At 34.6% G+C, this 17,923-nt stretch overlaps 1 protein-coding gene across 1 annotated transcript in view; it reads left to right on the top strand.

The window, feature by feature from the left end:
• Positions 1-12,614: 12,614 nt before the first annotated feature.
• The window catches only part of LOC134541570 (methyl farnesoate epoxidase-like), a 60,893-nt gene continuing 55,584 nt past the window's right edge, over positions 12,615-17,923 (top strand). Inside the window, exon 1 of the mRNA XM_063385085.1 lies at positions 12,615-12,665. The gene's annotated coding sequence lies outside the window, so the exon portion shown is untranslated. The remainder of the gene's footprint in view (positions 12,666-17,923) is intronic.

Raw genomic sequence — 17,923 nt, 5'->3', positions numbered from 1 at the left:
ACTTGCATTTGTATAATGTAAAGAAATAAAATAATTAATTTTAATTATAAAAATTTTTATGTTTTTATTTCTTGTATTCTGATTTCTAACTAAGACTTAGTTCTCATAACTAGTGCTTCCAAATGTGCTGCCTTTTTGTTGATGGACCTTCCAAATCTGCTTCCTTTTTTGATGGTGCTTCCAAAATGTGCTGCGTTTTTGTTGATGGTGCTTCCAAATGTGCTTCCTTTTTTGAGGTAGCTTCCAAAATGTACTGCCTTTTTGATTGTGCTTCAAAAATGTGCTGACCTTTTTGATTGTGCTTACAAAAAGTGCTGTCTTTTTGATGGTTTTCCAAAATGTGCTGCCTTTTTGTTGATGGTGCTTCAAATTGTGCTTCCTTTTTTGATGGTGCTTCCAAATGTGATACCTTTTTTGATGTTGCTTCCAAATGGGTTTCCTTTTTTGATGGGGCTTCCTTTTTTGATGGTGGTTCCAAAATGTGCTGCCTTTTTTGTTGATGGTGCTTCCAAATGTGCTTCCTTTTTTGAGGTTGCTTCCAAAATGTGCTGCCATTTTGATTGTGCTTCTAAAATGTGCTGACCTTTTTGATTGTGCTTCCAAAAAGTGCTGTCTTTTTGATGTTTTTCCAAAATGTGCTGCTTTTTTGTTGATGGTGCTTCCAATTGTGCTTCCTTTTTTGATGGTGCTTCCAAATGTGCTTCCTTTTTGATGGTTTTCCAAAATGTGCTGCCTTTTTGTTGATGGTGCTTCCAAATGTGCTTCCTTTTTTGATGGTGCTTCCAAATGGGCTTCTTTTTTTTGATGGTGCTTCCAAAATGTGCTGCCTTTTTTGTTGATGGTGCTTCCAAAATGTGCTTCCTTTTTCAATGGTGCTTCGAAATGTGCTGCCTTTTTAATTGCGCTTCCAATATGTGCTGCCTTTTTGTTGCTGGTGCTTCAAAAATGTGCTGCCTTTTTGATGATGGTATTGCCTTTTTGATGGGATTCTTGGTCCTCTTGTAAGCGTAAAAACATGATATGTTGGTTTTATTGAATTTAATTAGCTGACGATGAGGAAGGTCGTGAGGTTCAGAAATAACTGGTCTATACGTCTGACATTGATTATGACCCGGTTTCGTTGTCCAGAGACAATTGGTCTGTATGCATGGTTTTTAACATGAACGTTTTAGTGGTTATAAATACAATATAGCACTTGTCATGCATTGTTACATAAGACACTATAAAACCTAGAGTGCATGGTAAAAAAATTAAAACCGAACCTGGTGAGCATGGTTACAAAATAAACTATAGCACCTGGCATCATGGTTACAGAAGAGATTAAAGCACATTACGTACATGGTTACAGAATTCACTTTAGAACCTAATTTACATGGTTACAGATACATTACCGAAACTAGTAATCATAGTTACAGAATAAACTAAAGAATCTGGAGTGCATTATTACAGAATTAACTATAGCACCAGGTGTGCATGGTTACAGAATACAATATCGTCTGGGCGTGCATAGTTACCGGTTACATAAAACACATGGCATGCATGGTTTAATAATACACTATAGCACCTGGTGTGTATTGTTATAGAACAAACTATTACATTGGACATGCACAGTTACAGGCTAAACTATCACACTAGCGTGCATTATTACAGAAGAATCCATAAATACGTGAATGCATGATGTCCATTGCGTGTCCTGTGCGTACTGTGTGTCCAGTTTGGAATGTGTGTCCTTTGCATGTCCTGTGGGTGTATTGCGTGTGTACAGTTTATTGTGTTCATTGTGTGTCAAGTGTGAATATTGTGTGTTCATTGAGTGTCCTGTGTGTGTATTGCGTTTTCATTGCATGTCCAGTGTGTACTGTGTGTCCATTGCGTGTCATGTGTGTGTGTTTTATTCGCTTTTCTTTTTTCTAACTTGCTTTCTTATTTGAATGTGCTTCCTTTTTGACGAATGTGCTGCCTTTAGTCGAATGTGCTTCTAAATTAGCTTCCTTTTTTAATGTGCTTCAAAATAGACTTACTTTTATGAATGTGCCTCCAATTTTACTTTCTTTTTTTTTTCCAAATGTGCTTCCAAATGTGATTCTCTTTCGCTAACTGTCATTCCGATTGTGCCTCCTTTTCGTTGATCTGCTTCCGATTATACTTCCTTTTCGTTGATTTTCCTTCCTATTGTCTTTCAATTTTTTTTAAGTTGCTTCCAAATGTGCTTCCTATTTTGTTTGTGCTTCAAATGTGCTGATTTTTTTAATGTGTTTCCGATTGTGCTTCCAAATGTGCTTCCTTTTTGTCGAATGTGCTTCTAAATGTGCTTCATTTTTTATTGCGCTACTAAAATTTCCTTTTTTTTTTTTTTGCGTTGAGCTTTATTTTTGGCGAATTAGCATTGACAAGTCTGTACTCAGGACATGATTGGTCTCGTGGTTCAGAGACGTCTCCTGAGCCAACGAGACAAAAATTTTAAGCAGTTCATGAAGAAAATTATGTGCATAGGCCAAGAGTCTTCAAACCCAGAGATAATTCTCGTCTATACTCGACAAACATTTTAAACAGGTCGTGTTCAGCATCTAGATTATAGACCAGAGGTCGAGCCTTAAGCTTGTGCCAGAAAATACCAAAACATGCTACTAATAGGGCTTAATATTATTTGGTGTGAGATGGCATCATCAGCCACAACAACATGTGGGACTGGCATTTTTCACTTCAAGGAAGAGGACGACTTATAGCAAATTAAGAGCTCTATCAAGTACAGCTTCTGAAAGCGTACTTTTACGAAACACTCTAGCATCATTCATGCAGTCATTTACGCTTATGTTTACGTATAGGACAAGAATAAGTGCCAAAAGTACAATGCTATCATGACCTTTATAAGTAGTTTATGTAGTACCCTTTCATACTGCCAGGAGTCTTACTGTTGATATGTTTCCCTTCGAATTCACCGATACAGTGCTTGCCTCATACTTTTATAGCCATAAGCTACTACTTCTCATTCAGCAAGAGTAGTAGACATCTACAAAAAAGATGCATTATATTGACAACAAATAAATTTGTGAATAAACTGGTATGAGATACAAATCTGAAATGAAAGTCAACATTTTAGAGAGGTTTTCAAAACATCCGAAAATCCGATTCCCTCATTTTTTAGTTTTTGGAAAATTATGAGTAAACCATTGTGTCTACACGTGTCGTTATGTACTTGGAATAAAGTTAAATATATTTTCTACAACTTTCACTTCTGACAATTTTCCTCGTAGGATCAGTATGTTCCCCCATATTTGGCTAGAAATGTGACCCAAAACTTAAAATGGACAGCATTAAGCAGAAAGGAACCAACCCTCAAAATTGAAATTTTTAGGTTAAAACATTCCTTGGATGCAGAACATCACATTACACATTTTATTAAAAAGAACCAACCCATAAGTGGCTTGATAAAATTTTTATTCTACCTTGAATATTATACTGAAATGTATCTGCTCTTACAACATTCAGCTGAATGGAACCATGTTTGGTTCTGTTTAACTTAATGCAAAAAATTTCTTCATATGTTGCAGCAAAAAGAATCAGGATTAGTTGGTTCTTTTTTGTTGAATAAATGTTGGTACTACCTGTGTTCAGATGTTTGCACCAAGTGAAGTTTGTTCCTTTGTGTGAATAGTGTTTATACTTAGTTATTGTTACAGTATTATTTTATGCACCAATATATTATTATAATTACTTCAGTGTGCTACATTAATGATGTCAAGAGGAAAAATAATGACAGAATTGGCCAAGAAATTAATTGAAGGTAAGGTTCTAAAAAGTTATACCATTTACATCTATATTGACATTATAACTTTCTAGAAAATGCTCATATTATGTTAAGGTACTGTTTGTTGTAGTATATAACAGCTGTAATTGTTTTATGCATGACATATTAAAATAATTTAATAAAAAATTAAACATTTAAATGCTAACAATATTGCAGTAAGTATAGAGGTAATATTAGTCATTAGAATAAGTTAAAACATAATGGGAATTAATTTAATCCTAATGGCTGTACCATTTTTGACATGTTAAATTGTTCAAAAGAAATATAAATGTTTTTTTTTTTTTTGCATTGTTAGGTAACAATATTAGAAATACTGCCTGTTCATTGTTTCTTTTTCAGCAGAAAAATTGGATGTTCCAGAGAAAATTCTTCCTGCTGTGTTAAAACCATCTGATATTTACAGACGAAACCAAGGTCTTTTAAATGATAGAACTGAAAAACCAGCTGATTTTGAAATCACAGCAGACCTACTGCCTAATATTGACATAACACCAAAACCACCAGACCTGGTAGCAACTCCAGCCTCAGACATGCCTCAAGGAACAGAAACAGATGCTGTAGACATTTGCCCAACACCATTATTAAATTCTGTTAGTGAAGGTAAGAATACAATATTTTGGTTTATTTACACACACACTACAATCAACCTTGAAAATTTCCTTACATTTGTTTCATGTTAACATTTTCCATAAATGTTTCAGATAAACAGAATAACGAATGGCTAGCCACATCGGAGTGACCATCTTCCAGATGTTCTACAAAGGGATCACCTTTCATCAATATTGGGAAATGAAGACCAACCCTCTGCAGTGGAAATGATATTACCAGTATCAGAACTTCAAAGACATACAATAGATTTTTCCACAGAGATTCTACCTGAAATACCTGATGTTCCTATTGTGCTGTACCAAGAACCCATCTCAATATGCGAAACCCCGTGCAACAATGATTCATTTGACTATTCTGTATTAGCAAACACCTCAGATAGGCCTAACATTTCAGAAATAGAATATGATAAAGCATCATATATTGGCAACAGAGAAAACACCAATAGTAATCTTTCTCCTGAATGTCCCGATGACCCTGACTGGCAGATCGTCCATGAAGAAACGGTTGATAATAATGAACTGACCAACCAAAACAACACAGACGTGATAGATGGTGATACGGATGGAAATGTATCACAGAAGAAAAGAAGTGGAAGAAAAAGAAAAAATGAAAATCAAACCAAAAAAATAGCCAAACAAAAGAGAAACAGCAATGAAGATTTTTATAACTACAAGGGACAACTTGTACAAAGAAAACTTTTCAGAGATTTTGAATGTAAATGTATCCGGAAATGTCACAGCCTTGTAAGTACAGCCACCAGGAATGAAGAGTTCAACAAGTTTTGGAAACTGGGAGATTATAATTCACAAAACATGTACATTGGCGCTTGTGTAAAAGAAGTTGGGAAGAAACGTCAATATACAAGCAGTACATCCAAAAGAAATTTCTCAAGAGTGTATACTATCAGAACTATACCTGTGTGCCGAGAAACATTCACAGAAACATTTCAAATCTCCAGCAAAAGGGTGAACACTGCATTATGCAAACTAAGATCAGATGACTTGCTGGACAAGCGAGGAAAAAAACAAGGTGGTTTAAACAAAGTCAGTGATAAAAAAATGGAAGAGGTTATGGCTCAGATAAACAAAATACCTCGATACAAATCCCATTATAGAAGAGCGAATACTGATGCTGAGTTTCTTCCACCAGAGATGACATTACAAAAAATGTACGATCTTTACTTGCAAGAAAAAACTGAGCAATGGGTGAATGAGGGAGGAGATGAAGAGAAAGTTATAGAATTGAATGAAGCTAATGAATATAAGAAAAAAGAAATTATTAAAGAAATAGATGCAGTCAGCTTCTCCACATATAGAAGAATATTCTTAACGAAGTTTGACTTGAAATTTAAGAGTTTGAAAAAAGATACTTGCAAGACATGTGATGCATTTGCTGCCAGATCAAGCACTGTAACTGGGAAGGAGAAAAAAGAAATTGAAGATGCTCACAACAACCACAAAGATATTTGGATGAATGCACGCCTTCAGTTAAGAAAGGACACAGAAGAAGCACAACAAGACATTTCTTCTGAATGCTTAACATTTGACTTAGAGAAAACTTTACCACTTCCAAGAATACCAGCAAATATTATATTCTATAAAAGACAGTTATGGGTTTATAATGCTGGTGTTCATTCGTGTAAGACAGGAACTGGATACTGCTATGTGTGGGTTGAAAACCAAGCTGGAAGGGGAGCACAAGAAATAGGATCTTGTCTCATAAAACATATACAGAATCATGTTGGAAACAATATAAAACATCTAGTTTTATGGAGCGATTCTGCTGGCGGACAAAACCGAAACATAAAGATTGTATTAATGTTGAAAGCCTGTTTGGAGGACCATCCCTCATTACAAAGTGTTACTCTGAAGTTTTTACTTTCTGGCCACAGTTTTTTGCCTAATGATGCAGACTTCAGTGACATTGAATGTGCTCTGAAGCACGTCCAAAGATTGTATCTGCCTGCTGAATATATAGAAGTCATGAAGAAGTGTAGAAGGAAGAAACCTTTCATTGTTAACAAAATGCAGTCTCGTGATTTCTTTGGTACAGAAAAATTGGAAACAATGGTTGTCAATCGCAAAGTTACCCAAGAGAAAGAGAAAATTAACTGGCTAAACATCAGAGAAATAAAAATAATGAAGGAAGAGCCTCTAAAAATATTTACTCGAACTGATTTCCAGTCTTCGTATTCTGTAGTTGATCTCGAGAAGAAACCAACGAAAGGAAGACAAGTTCAACAGTTTAGTTACAGGAGTTGTCTTGTACCTATGTGGGTTGGTGGTAAAGATATTGCTGCTCCAAAGCTTAAGGACTTAAAATCAATAATGTCTCTAATCCCAAATGATGCCAAAGAGTTTTATCGTTCATTAACTGGAAGTAGGTCTGTGGAAGACGATATAGATGGTTTCTGCGCACCTTTGGATTTCGAAACAATAAAATGTGTGATTAAAAACTAAATAAAACCGTGATTACGGAACTGCATTATGTGCGATTTTGTAAAAATTTGAATTTAAAAACACAAGAAACTAATTGATTATAGAATTTTAAAAATTATTAATGTGTTTGTTTACTTTAGTATTTAGAAACGAATGTAAATCTGATATAGAGTAGAAAAATTTCTGTATTTACATGATGATGAGAGATTGTGTTTTAACTAATGTTTAATTCACAAACTATTCTCTGTAGTGATTTTTCAATTATTTTCTTATATTTTATTAATGAGTATTATGTTCTGTTCGGCTGCGATTGTGCACTTCCTTGGCTAGTAAATAATTCAGAGAAAGGAACCAACAACTTGGTAACTTTCTGCTTTACAAATGTAGGTTTTTATTGAATTAAAGCAGAAAGGAACCAACCCACAATATTTGACAATAACTAAATAATTATTTAATGTACCAAAATGATTTTAGTTTGTAAAAAAAATAATAAATGTATGTAATTATATGCACAAAAATGAAATATTTATGAAATTTCCTTGATTTACAGCTTACTGTTAACTTTCACTCCATTTTTCTCGAAATGGGTTTTATGTGGCTTGGTTCCTTTCTGCTTAATATGGTCCAAATTACACTCTTTGGAAAAAATAACCTATTTTTGAAGAGATGTATCTTGAGTACTAACGGAAAAACAGAGCTGCAGTTAAGCTCAAATTGTGGTACATTTAGTCTTTTTAAAAAACGGCAAGAGTGAGTTTTTCGCTATCACATATACTGTTGAAATTATAAGCGAAATCCAAACAAAGTGCGAAAATGTTGCTGTTTTTTTCGCGAATATCTGAAAACGCACCAGGAAATTTTGATGGATAAATTCATTTTCGGTTTCATCACCCCAAAAAACATAAGGAGTGTTAATAAAACCGACTACTGGATATTTTTGAAACGAGATCCTATTTTTGACACCGTTTGTCTGGGTTAATAGTGTATGTTGTATTAAAGTTTTGTTTTGAGTTTTAGAATAATTGATTAAACCCTTTTGTTGTGTATAAATATGACATATTGGATTTGATAAGTCAAACTGCATATGCTAAAAGGAAGCCATCGAAATTATTTTATCTTCTTAAATTATTTCCATTTGAAGATTATACCCATTAAGATTAATAAATTAATCTTTCTCAGGATGACAATTATAATACTGGAAAATCTTTTATTGAGACACCAACCTTCATAACAGTGGTAGTTCATTTGTCGCAGTAGTCTTAAAAAAAAAGTAATTGTGTGAACCCCGAGTTAGTTGAGCCTGGTAATTTATTGAACATTTAAAATCAAAATCTCTGAGAATATGATTTATTTACAATATATAAAATTTCTCGGGAAAAGCTTTACAAGAAAATATATTTTGAATAACATGTATCCTCCTCACAGTAAGATAGAATATTAATCCAATTTAATACTAAATCTTATTAGAAGTACCTATGTAGTACTGGTTTATTTGAGATAATATTCAGTGTTTTATATTGCATTCGTTGATGATATGTGTAATTTTTGTGTATGTGTCAATTATTGAAAGATTATATGTTTTGTTTTATGTTCTGAACATGATTACGTGGATAACATAACATTATTTTCCAGAGTAAAAAAAAATATTTTTAATAAATACTTATTTTAAATAACTGGTATTAAAAACCTTAATAGCCTTGTTGGCTTTGAAATATATTTATATTATATATAGAAATCTTAGAGAGAGAGAGGAAGAATAATATATAATCACATTAGTGATTTTAAAACTTTTGAAAAATGCGTATGACTAAAAAACTACGAATTAATTTTATTATTTATTTAGAACTGTCATTATTTGGTCAGCCATGCTTCCTAGCTTGATGGTTTTAGACGTTCTAGGAAGTTTTGGGTGTTTAAATATGTGTGTATGTTTATTAATAAAGGAGGGAGTTTTTCTTTTTGTCTGTAATTCCAGTAACGCGGAGATAGACAGGCCTAAATCCGTGAGATCTGATATGTAGATTATCCAGGGAGGATCCGTTTGTATCTCGAAGAGATTTGTTCGAAATTTATCTTATTTGTTCTTTAGTTTGTTTGTTTTTAAGCTATCTTCCGACCACGTTTTCCCGATGATCTCCTTTGGCAACGGCTGTTGCATTGTTGAGGCTTTCTTCGTCTCCGTGGCAGATGTGTTTTTGACTCTCTTCGTCTTCATGGCAAAGACAGCTGCACTGTTAATGCCTTCATTGACGTTAGGAGCTTAATCCGGTCTTCCAGTAATCATCTTTGCCAACATTTCTACATGATATTGTTTGTTAACTAAATGCGAATTTGAAGGTCCTTGAAAACTGATGTATGGCGTTTCGTTAATGCAGATTGGAGCAAAGGGTGATATCGGTTTTGAAGAGCTATTAAAAGAAAACGGAGAAACTTACAAAAATGAGTTTGATTTTATTAGAATCAGTATACATCCCCATTTTTTTTAATCACTCTATGAAGATCACATCAGGAAGATCGTGGTCATCAACAGTGATGCATCAATGAAGGCGATTTCGGAACTCTTCAAATATATTTCCGGCACACTCCCGAATTCGCATCTTCAGTTCTTCCAAGGTGTGTGAACGATGTTTGAAAACCTTTTCCTTGAGTTTAACACAAACGATTAAATCCGGGACCCGCGCTGACATAATTTGGGCGTTTGTAACTTCTTCCTGTGGGGTTACCTCAAGGAAAAAGTTTTCAAACATCGTCCTCACACCTTGGAAGAACTTAAGATTCAAATTAAGAAGGAAATTACCGCTAGACCCTTCTAATTGTGCCGAAAAGCGGTCGAAGAGTTTCGAAATAGCCTTCATCATTTCATCGCTGCTGATGGCCACAATCTTCCTGATGTGATTTTCAGAACGTGATTAAAAAAAAATGTTGATGTATACTGATTCCAATAAAATAAACCTTGTTTCTGTCTGTTTCTCCGTTCTTCACAAACCGATACACGCCTTTTGCCTCACCCCGAATTTCTTCCAGGTATCTTCTACCAATTTTATTCTTCATAAGTCAAAAATTTTGGTGTGCTGATAAGTGGAATGGCATATGGAAGAACGGTTTTAGTTCATGTTTACAATAAGGACCAAGTGAAATTATATTGGTTAACTATTAAATCATAAAGCCACTAACTCACGAAAGGTTTTAATAGCTAACTTACGTAGATAGGTTCATTGAAAATCATTGATTAGTACGAAAATGATAATTTGCACCCTTCATGAGAAATGAGCAGTGCGAAGCGTGGGTATATCCGTTAGTATATACATATATAAAGTTAATAGGTACAGCAAAACAACTAAGCATTTGTTTTTCTTTTTTTAAAATTATTCATTCGTAAGGAAATTTTCGCTCGGTGTCTTAGAACGTTTATTAAAAATAAAAATACGACCTGGTCGTCGCAACTCTAAAGTACCCGCGGCGTATCTGCGTACGTCATCATCCCCACCTCCTCCTCCTTTTCTCCCCGACTATGACGTGTGAATTTTTTCTGCTGTACCTTTCACTTCCCCTCTTGTGCACCTCACCTGCGCAATGTGTAGGGGCGCAGTGCATAAAAGCGTCGTGATCGCTTGTTGCCGTTTTCATTCTTGACGAACGGCGATGCATGGCTCTGTAAGTATTCACTTGTTTGCGAGACCTCCAGAGGTGGCCCTGTCCTTAAATGTAAAGTTTTCGGCTTAATTTGATTATTTTCAAAATTCATTCTCGGCAGCCAAAGTTTAAAGTTATCTTTTTTTGTGGTTGCTTCTAGTGTGTTGGATGATAAGTACGTTACTGCTTCTTATAATTTATGTTTCTCTGGTAGCCATGTGAAGTCGTTACGTTTTACGTGCGCCAGTTCTTGCTTTAAATTTTAAGTATTACTGGGACAGATAGGATTTTGCTTAGCTTGTTTGTTCGGGTTTGGATTGGCAACAAGGCAAGCTTACCTGGGGTAAATTAGTGTGTTCCTCTAGCATTGTTAATTAGTGTTATTTTACCTTGGCTTGACCGAATATTCAGGTTCGATCCGTATAAGACTATTTTTTGTAATTAGTGTGTTTTGTAAGTTTTCTGTAGCTCGTGTGAACCTGATTATGCATCTTGAGACGTGCTATGTCATAACTAGTCATGATGACTGGGTGAATATGCGTTATATGTGCATGTATATAATCCCAGTCATTATTAAGAAATTCATTCGTGTATAATTTTGGTGCACGCGTAATTCTCTTTTTTTAACACGCCACTTTTTCATAGAAAATAATTTTTTGTATATTACATAATTTAAAAATATATATTTTTGTTCGTTACGTTGCCGCTTTGAAATCATGCCCAATCCCGCGTTTCAAAGGAAGGAAATGGAAAAATGGAAATGGAAATGGAAAAATCCGAACTTGCCCGAGTGAGCGTAGCGTCTTAACGACTGCCTAATCAGAAATTACTTCCCTGGAGTCAAATCGATGTTGAGATGACTTGATGTATGTAACGATAAATTATCACCTAGGAAGTCATGTCGACGATGTTGATGATGGCTACACTTGTCAACATAACAGGAACGAGGCACATGACGATGTCCAAATTTTACATAATAGCTCCGGGACGAGACACATTCAGTATGGTATAATAAGGAAGAAGTCGCAATGTCGAGAATATCGCAAGCTTTCGCCCGAGAAATACTGCATTAAAACGAATATTGTGATCAGTTGTGTTTAATGTTGTGTTTTCTACTGAAGCAAAATTTAAGAGATATTTGAAGATAAGAATTCCGTACCCACAGATAGCGATAAACTGTGTGGGTGAGATGCTTCTTAGATGAAATATCGTTTTTTCGACCTGCACCAGAACTTGTTCTAGAGACTGAATATAAAATATTAGTTTTAAGCGTTATTTTTTAATCTTGTGAATTACTTTGTAAAACTTTGTCATTATAAACGTATATGAGAAAAAAAATTAGCCAACATTTTTTTTTTTTTTTTTTTTAACAGTAAACTTTATCATTGCACTAGTGATGTTCCGTAATTCAGAAAGCAAGGACTTTAAACATTTTAAATTTTAAAAAAAAAGTATGCAAATATCTACATATGTGAAGGTAAAGAACAAAAATCTTTTTAAAAATTTATATAACCTAAAGTTAATAATTTCTTTAATCATTTGAGAAAAATTAAAAACAAGTTTATCATGTCCAAGAAAAGTATTTATCAAAATGCATATAAGTAAATTATTAATTTGTTTTGTTTACATAATTAGCGGTAAAAAAATTGTGACGTAGTTAAAATTTCAAATTTAAATATTTTTAAAAAAAATTAAGTTTGAAAATAATGTAATAAGCTAGCAAGGGAGTCAGATGACATAATGAATGATCCTGATTGTTTTCTACCTTTTTAGAACAATGAATGATTTTCAAGTGGGTTTGATTATATAACAAGTGCGTGTACTCCGCTTGCTCCAGCTCTCTGGAAGGACTTGCAGCAGTCGGAGGTCGTGTCGAGCCGCCGTCAAGTGACCGCGGATAATGGGCGGTGGGGTGTGTGCGTGCGTGGGGGACGGGCGAACCTGCTCTACGTGCGTCATCAGGCACGGCCTAGCTCGAGGAGGTATCACATGAGCTCCGGGCCGCCTCCCCCCCACCACCCCACACCGACAGCAGTGACGCGGGTGCACAAGTCTGGAGACCTCTCCCTTCCACCCTCCTGGAAGCCTTTTACCAGCGGCGTATAGCCGGCCGGCCCAGAGGTCTAGGGAGCCAGTCGTTCTGCGGCGGTTGGAAATTGCGGTCGGCTTTAGCTGCGGTGAGTACGATATCATTGGGACCAACACTCCCCCCCTCTCGTGACATCATCGACATCATCCGCTCGCCAACCAACCTCGTATCCTCTCAACGGGACTTCGCGCGCATCCTGTGCGTACCTACGTTATCATTTTTTTTTTTTTTTTTTCCATATTCGAAGTTTGGCGTGTGTCAAGTGCTATCGCTAGAGACCAGTCGATAATCGGAAGGCATTTGTGAGAGCAAATTACAAAACAACCTCAACGAACATATCGTGGGCTTAGTGGAAAAAGTCGGTAAGTCCAATTTCTGGGAAAAGACTGTTATGTTAGTTCACTTACCAAGTTTTGCTTGCCTATAATAGCGTTATAATGGACTTGCCGAAATAAATCTAGAAGAAAACGTCCACAATCATTCATTATTTGGACTTCCAAACGTTTTCTTGGCGAAGATATTGCCCTTACAACTTCATCTGTGAAAACTCATTTTCACAAAAAATTGGTCTTACCAACTTTTTCCACTAAGCCCACGATATAAATCAGTTCTTCAGAACCACACTAAATTTCCATAATTTTTTGTCTGCTAAGTGCTTGAAATATGGAATGTAACCCTAAATCCGAACTTACTCTTTTTTTTTAATACACAAGTTTAGTATCATTTTTAATCACAAATTTCTATCCGTTCAATGGGTGACACAAATTATTGTAATAGGGCCATATAGGCCAACTAGCTGCAATACCCGGCGTTGCCCAGGCTGAACACAGGGTGAAGGGGACCTTTTTCGAAATCAGATGTAGTTAATATTGTCTTCTTAATTTTAATGTCAAGTGTGCCAAATAATTTATATCACTTTCAGATCCCGACAGACGTTTTTCTGCCAGTGTATAGGTATTTACCTGTATATATCTAAAAATTGGTGGTCTGTATGTAATCTAGACTCTATAAAGCACTATAGAAAAAAAAGCTGAAAAATAAGAGATTACTAATATTCAAAAGATTCCATTATCTAGCTAATTCTCGGCATACATTCATTGCAATGCCTCATTCCGTTTTGATTTGTAATATGTTTGAAGTAGTTACACATATACAAATCATCTATCCATCTCTCTAAATATATATTTATCTCTATCTGCATCTATATATATATATCTATGTATCTCTCTATCTCTATTTATCTCTTTATATCTACATATATACATATATAGCTCCCACCATCTCTATCTCTTTTATATATAAATCTCTATATAGCTCTATACATCTATATTTCTCTTTATCTAACCCATTTAATTCTCTATACCTCACTCTATCTCAACTTATCTCTCTGTCTCTCTCTATCTCACTCTATATATATAACTATCTCTGTCTCTCTTTTATATTTAAATAAATTTTGTCATGCGTGCGCACTTATACAACAAAAACAGACGAAGTGCCGCTATATAATATGAAATAAACACTTTTTTTTAAACGATTCGTGCTCCAACTATGGAAAAATAGTTATACCGTCTCAGAAACCTTCACGGGCATGCGCATAACAACTCACCAAAATTTCATCGCAATCGGATGAATGGTATAGGAACGCATACGGCACAAACAAACAAAAATTAAAGACATGACAAACGCATCAAAATATGGTGCGTTTATAATTCAAGGCAACTCTATCTATTGACGAAGTTAAGAACAAAACTGGTATTAGCGCCTTTATTTTCCGAGCGCCACTAAGCGGGCTAGTCTCACCAAGGAGAAAAATATTAATTTTCCAGACCTTACGATTTGTATGATCGTGTGACAGACATAGAGAAATGACACTCACTCACTATTTGTATGTCTATGACCTATGATTTTTTTCTGTTATAAAATTAAATTATCACTTTTTCACTCCCTTGGGGATGTAATTTCGTATTAATATGTGTTCTATGTGTTAATCCAGGAAATGAGCTCGCTGTAGGCCAAATTTCATCCAGATCCGATCAGCAGTTCTGGCATGATTGAGTTACAAACATCCATTCATCCATCCAAACTTTCACATTTATAATATTACTAGCTGCAGTACCCGGCTTTGCCCAGGCTGAACACCGGGTGATATATTTTCCGTGAGTTACAGCAAATTGGATAGCGATATGTCCAGTGTGTTGGACATTAAGAAATGACACATAATTACTGTTTGTGTATCTGTGACCTATGATTTTCTGTTTACCCATGGCGATCGGTTGAAAGGTTTAGAAGTTGATGCGCTACAGCGCCATCTAGCGGCGAGTTACAAAAAAAATGGATAGCATAAAAACGTTCTTCATGATAAAAACACTTCGATGAGCCAACTTTCATGGCGATTGGTCAAACGGTGTAAGAGTTTATCGACGTCATACATGCCAACATCCAATTATATATATTCTTATATTTCGAAATTTTGGGGCTTTCACTTTTGTGGAATGTGGTTGTTCAGGACCTCGAATGGTTTGGAACAACTCCATCTCGAAAGAAATGATATTTGAAATACCTGAAATTCTCTAAATTTTGGGGCTTTGACCCCAGAGAAGGGGGGGGGGGAGGTTGATGTTGAGGACCCCGAATGGCTCGTAAACAAAACACTCCAAATCGAAAGAGAATAGGTTTTCCAAATTTTGGGAAAATTTTTTATAATTGGGTCTTTGATTCCTTGTGGGGGGAGGGTAGTTTGAGGACCCCGAATGGCCCGGAAACACTCCAAATAGTAAAAAAGTATACTTAAAATTAAGAAATTTTTCGTAATTTTGGGGTTTTGCACTCCCCTCTCCCTCAAAATTGGGTGGGAAGTCAACTTTGGGTAAAAGTTCCACCATGCCCCGGACACTTTAGTTCGTAATGACTTAATTTTAATACAATTTCCTCCAATTTTTCGAAATTTTGTGGCTTTCACGTTTTTGGAAAAGGGGATGGGGGGTGGAGGTAAAGGACCTGGAATGTTTCGGAACACTCCATCTCGAAACAAATGATATTTGAAATTCCTAAAATTATCGAAATTTTGGGGCTTTTTCCCAGAGGGTGGCGGGGGGTTCGAGGACCCTGAATGGCTCGAAAACACTTAAAATCGAAAGAGAAAGATTTTTAAATATTTTTAAACTTTCGAAATTTTGGGGCTTTAACCACCTGGGGGGAGGGGGGGTGATTTTGAGGACCCCGAATGGCACGGAAACACTCCAAATCGAAAGAGATATAAAGGAATATAAGAATGTAGGCATTTACTGTACTCCTATCTACCATAATAACAATATTGACAAATAGAAAAACTTATTACCTACCTAAGAATAATTTTCTAAATAAATTAATAAATAACTCTATGTTTAAGAATTTACGTACATACATAATATTAAACTTCAAACTATACACACCAAAAAAAACTAAGGATGTTTGTGAAACTATTTTTTATTTGTCATAATATTTAAAACATTTGTAGGATTTGTTTATATGTAAAACTGTGGTGGCCATATTCCGCTTATCCAAAGGAGTATAGAAATTAATAGAGATATCACTCCCTGTACACACCACAAATCTTTGAATTAATAATTAAAAAAAACATAAACAAAATGTAACAAAAAGTATAAATAACAACTAATTTGACAAAAAAAATTATTTAACTGGAATGACAATGTTAACATCCACCTGAAATTTAATAGAAGTAGGTAGGTAAGAATACATATATATATATATATATATATATATATATATATATATATATATAAATTAATGAAATTTAAACATACATAAATAAAATTATCTCACACTCAACCAAACATAATGTTTAATATGAAATAAAAGAAGATGCAATTACACGTAACTATTCTAATTAATAAAAAACATCAACCTACCTGAAATAGTAAAATTCAAATTTTCCAACAATACTTTACATAATTGATAAATATTTCTGGTCTTCGGTCTCAGTAGCCCTAAGACTCTTGACGCTCAGCAGATAAATTATAAACACTAAACCAATCTCTTTGCAAATAAGTAGGTACTGTAAAAAAATATAACAATATTGACAATAGAAAAAATAAGTAGGCCCTACCAAACCTATCAATAAATTTCGAAGAAATTTATAAGTTTAAGAATTTATATACCTAGAATATATTAAACTTGAAACTATCCACACAATAAAAACCTAAGAATGTTAGTGAAACTAATTTTTTTATTTGTCATAATACCTAAAATACGTATGTTTCCAAAATGAAACAAACTATAAATAATGACCAATTTGACAAAAAAAAATTGTACAACTCGAATGACATTGAAAGCATACCTACACGTGAAATTTAAAAGAATTATGAGTGCCCTAGGTAGGTAAAAAAACATATATATATATAAGAAATTAAATTAAAAAAATTGGTGCGTGTACTTAGGTACGCGCATGAGAAGTTATACTTCTTTGGCATCATTAAAAAATAGTTTTTAATTGCATGCAAAAATATTGCGTGGAGTCCCTCCGCACGGAAGAAGTGAAACTTCGTAATGTGGAAATGAAAATAGGAAGGGGTAGAAATGATTTTTAGTGAAATAATATTGTATCAAATCAAACTAAAAAAATAAAGGAAATAAATTTGTAACGATTCATAGATTGATCTTCAGAGAGAGCGAGACACATATTGAATGTCTATAAAACTAACTTTTTTATGAGAGCAGATTTTCATGAAATAAATCATGAAATCATTCAACGATAAAAGCTGTTTATTTAAGTAAGCGGACGGGTTCGCCCCAAGGATAAAATTGACGCGGCGAGACCTCGTGGACATAGAGAAATGACACACACTCACTATTTATGTGTTTATGAAACATGATTTTTTTTCTGCAATTTAAATTGTAATATACAAAAACGGTATTGAAAATTGAAACAAATATGGCGACACTACAAACTGTCAAGATCTTTATTTTTTTCTTACTCTCTACTTAGTTCCTAACAATAGAAAAACGTAACGTAATGGCTTGAAAGCTTTTGCTCGGCAGGCATAGAGGAATGACACTAACAGTTTGTATATCTGTGACACACATTACATGAAATTAAGATATATTTTTTAAACCGTTTAAAGATTTTTTTTAGACTAAAGATAGCCTATGTTCATCCCCAGGATATAATCTATCTCCTTGCCAAATTTCATAACGATCCGTTCAGCCGTTCAGCCGGGAAAAGGTAACAAACAGACATACAGACAGACAGACAGAGTTACTTTCGCATTTTTAATATTAGTATAGATAGGGATAAACGTATAATGACGATAATGTATGGAAACGTGTGTTCGCAAACCAAACATTTGA

This window comes from Bacillus rossius (assembly GCF_032445375.1).
Source record: "Bacillus rossius redtenbacheri isolate Brsri chromosome 4 unlocalized genomic scaffold, Brsri_v3 Brsri_v3_scf4_1, whole genome shotgun sequence".
NCBI classification, from domain to species: Eukaryota; Metazoa; Arthropoda; class Insecta; order Phasmatodea; family Bacillidae; genus Bacillus; species Bacillus rossius.
The sequence above is the reverse complement of the archived record's forward strand: the minus strand, read 5'-3'. Positions and strand labels throughout refer to the sequence as shown.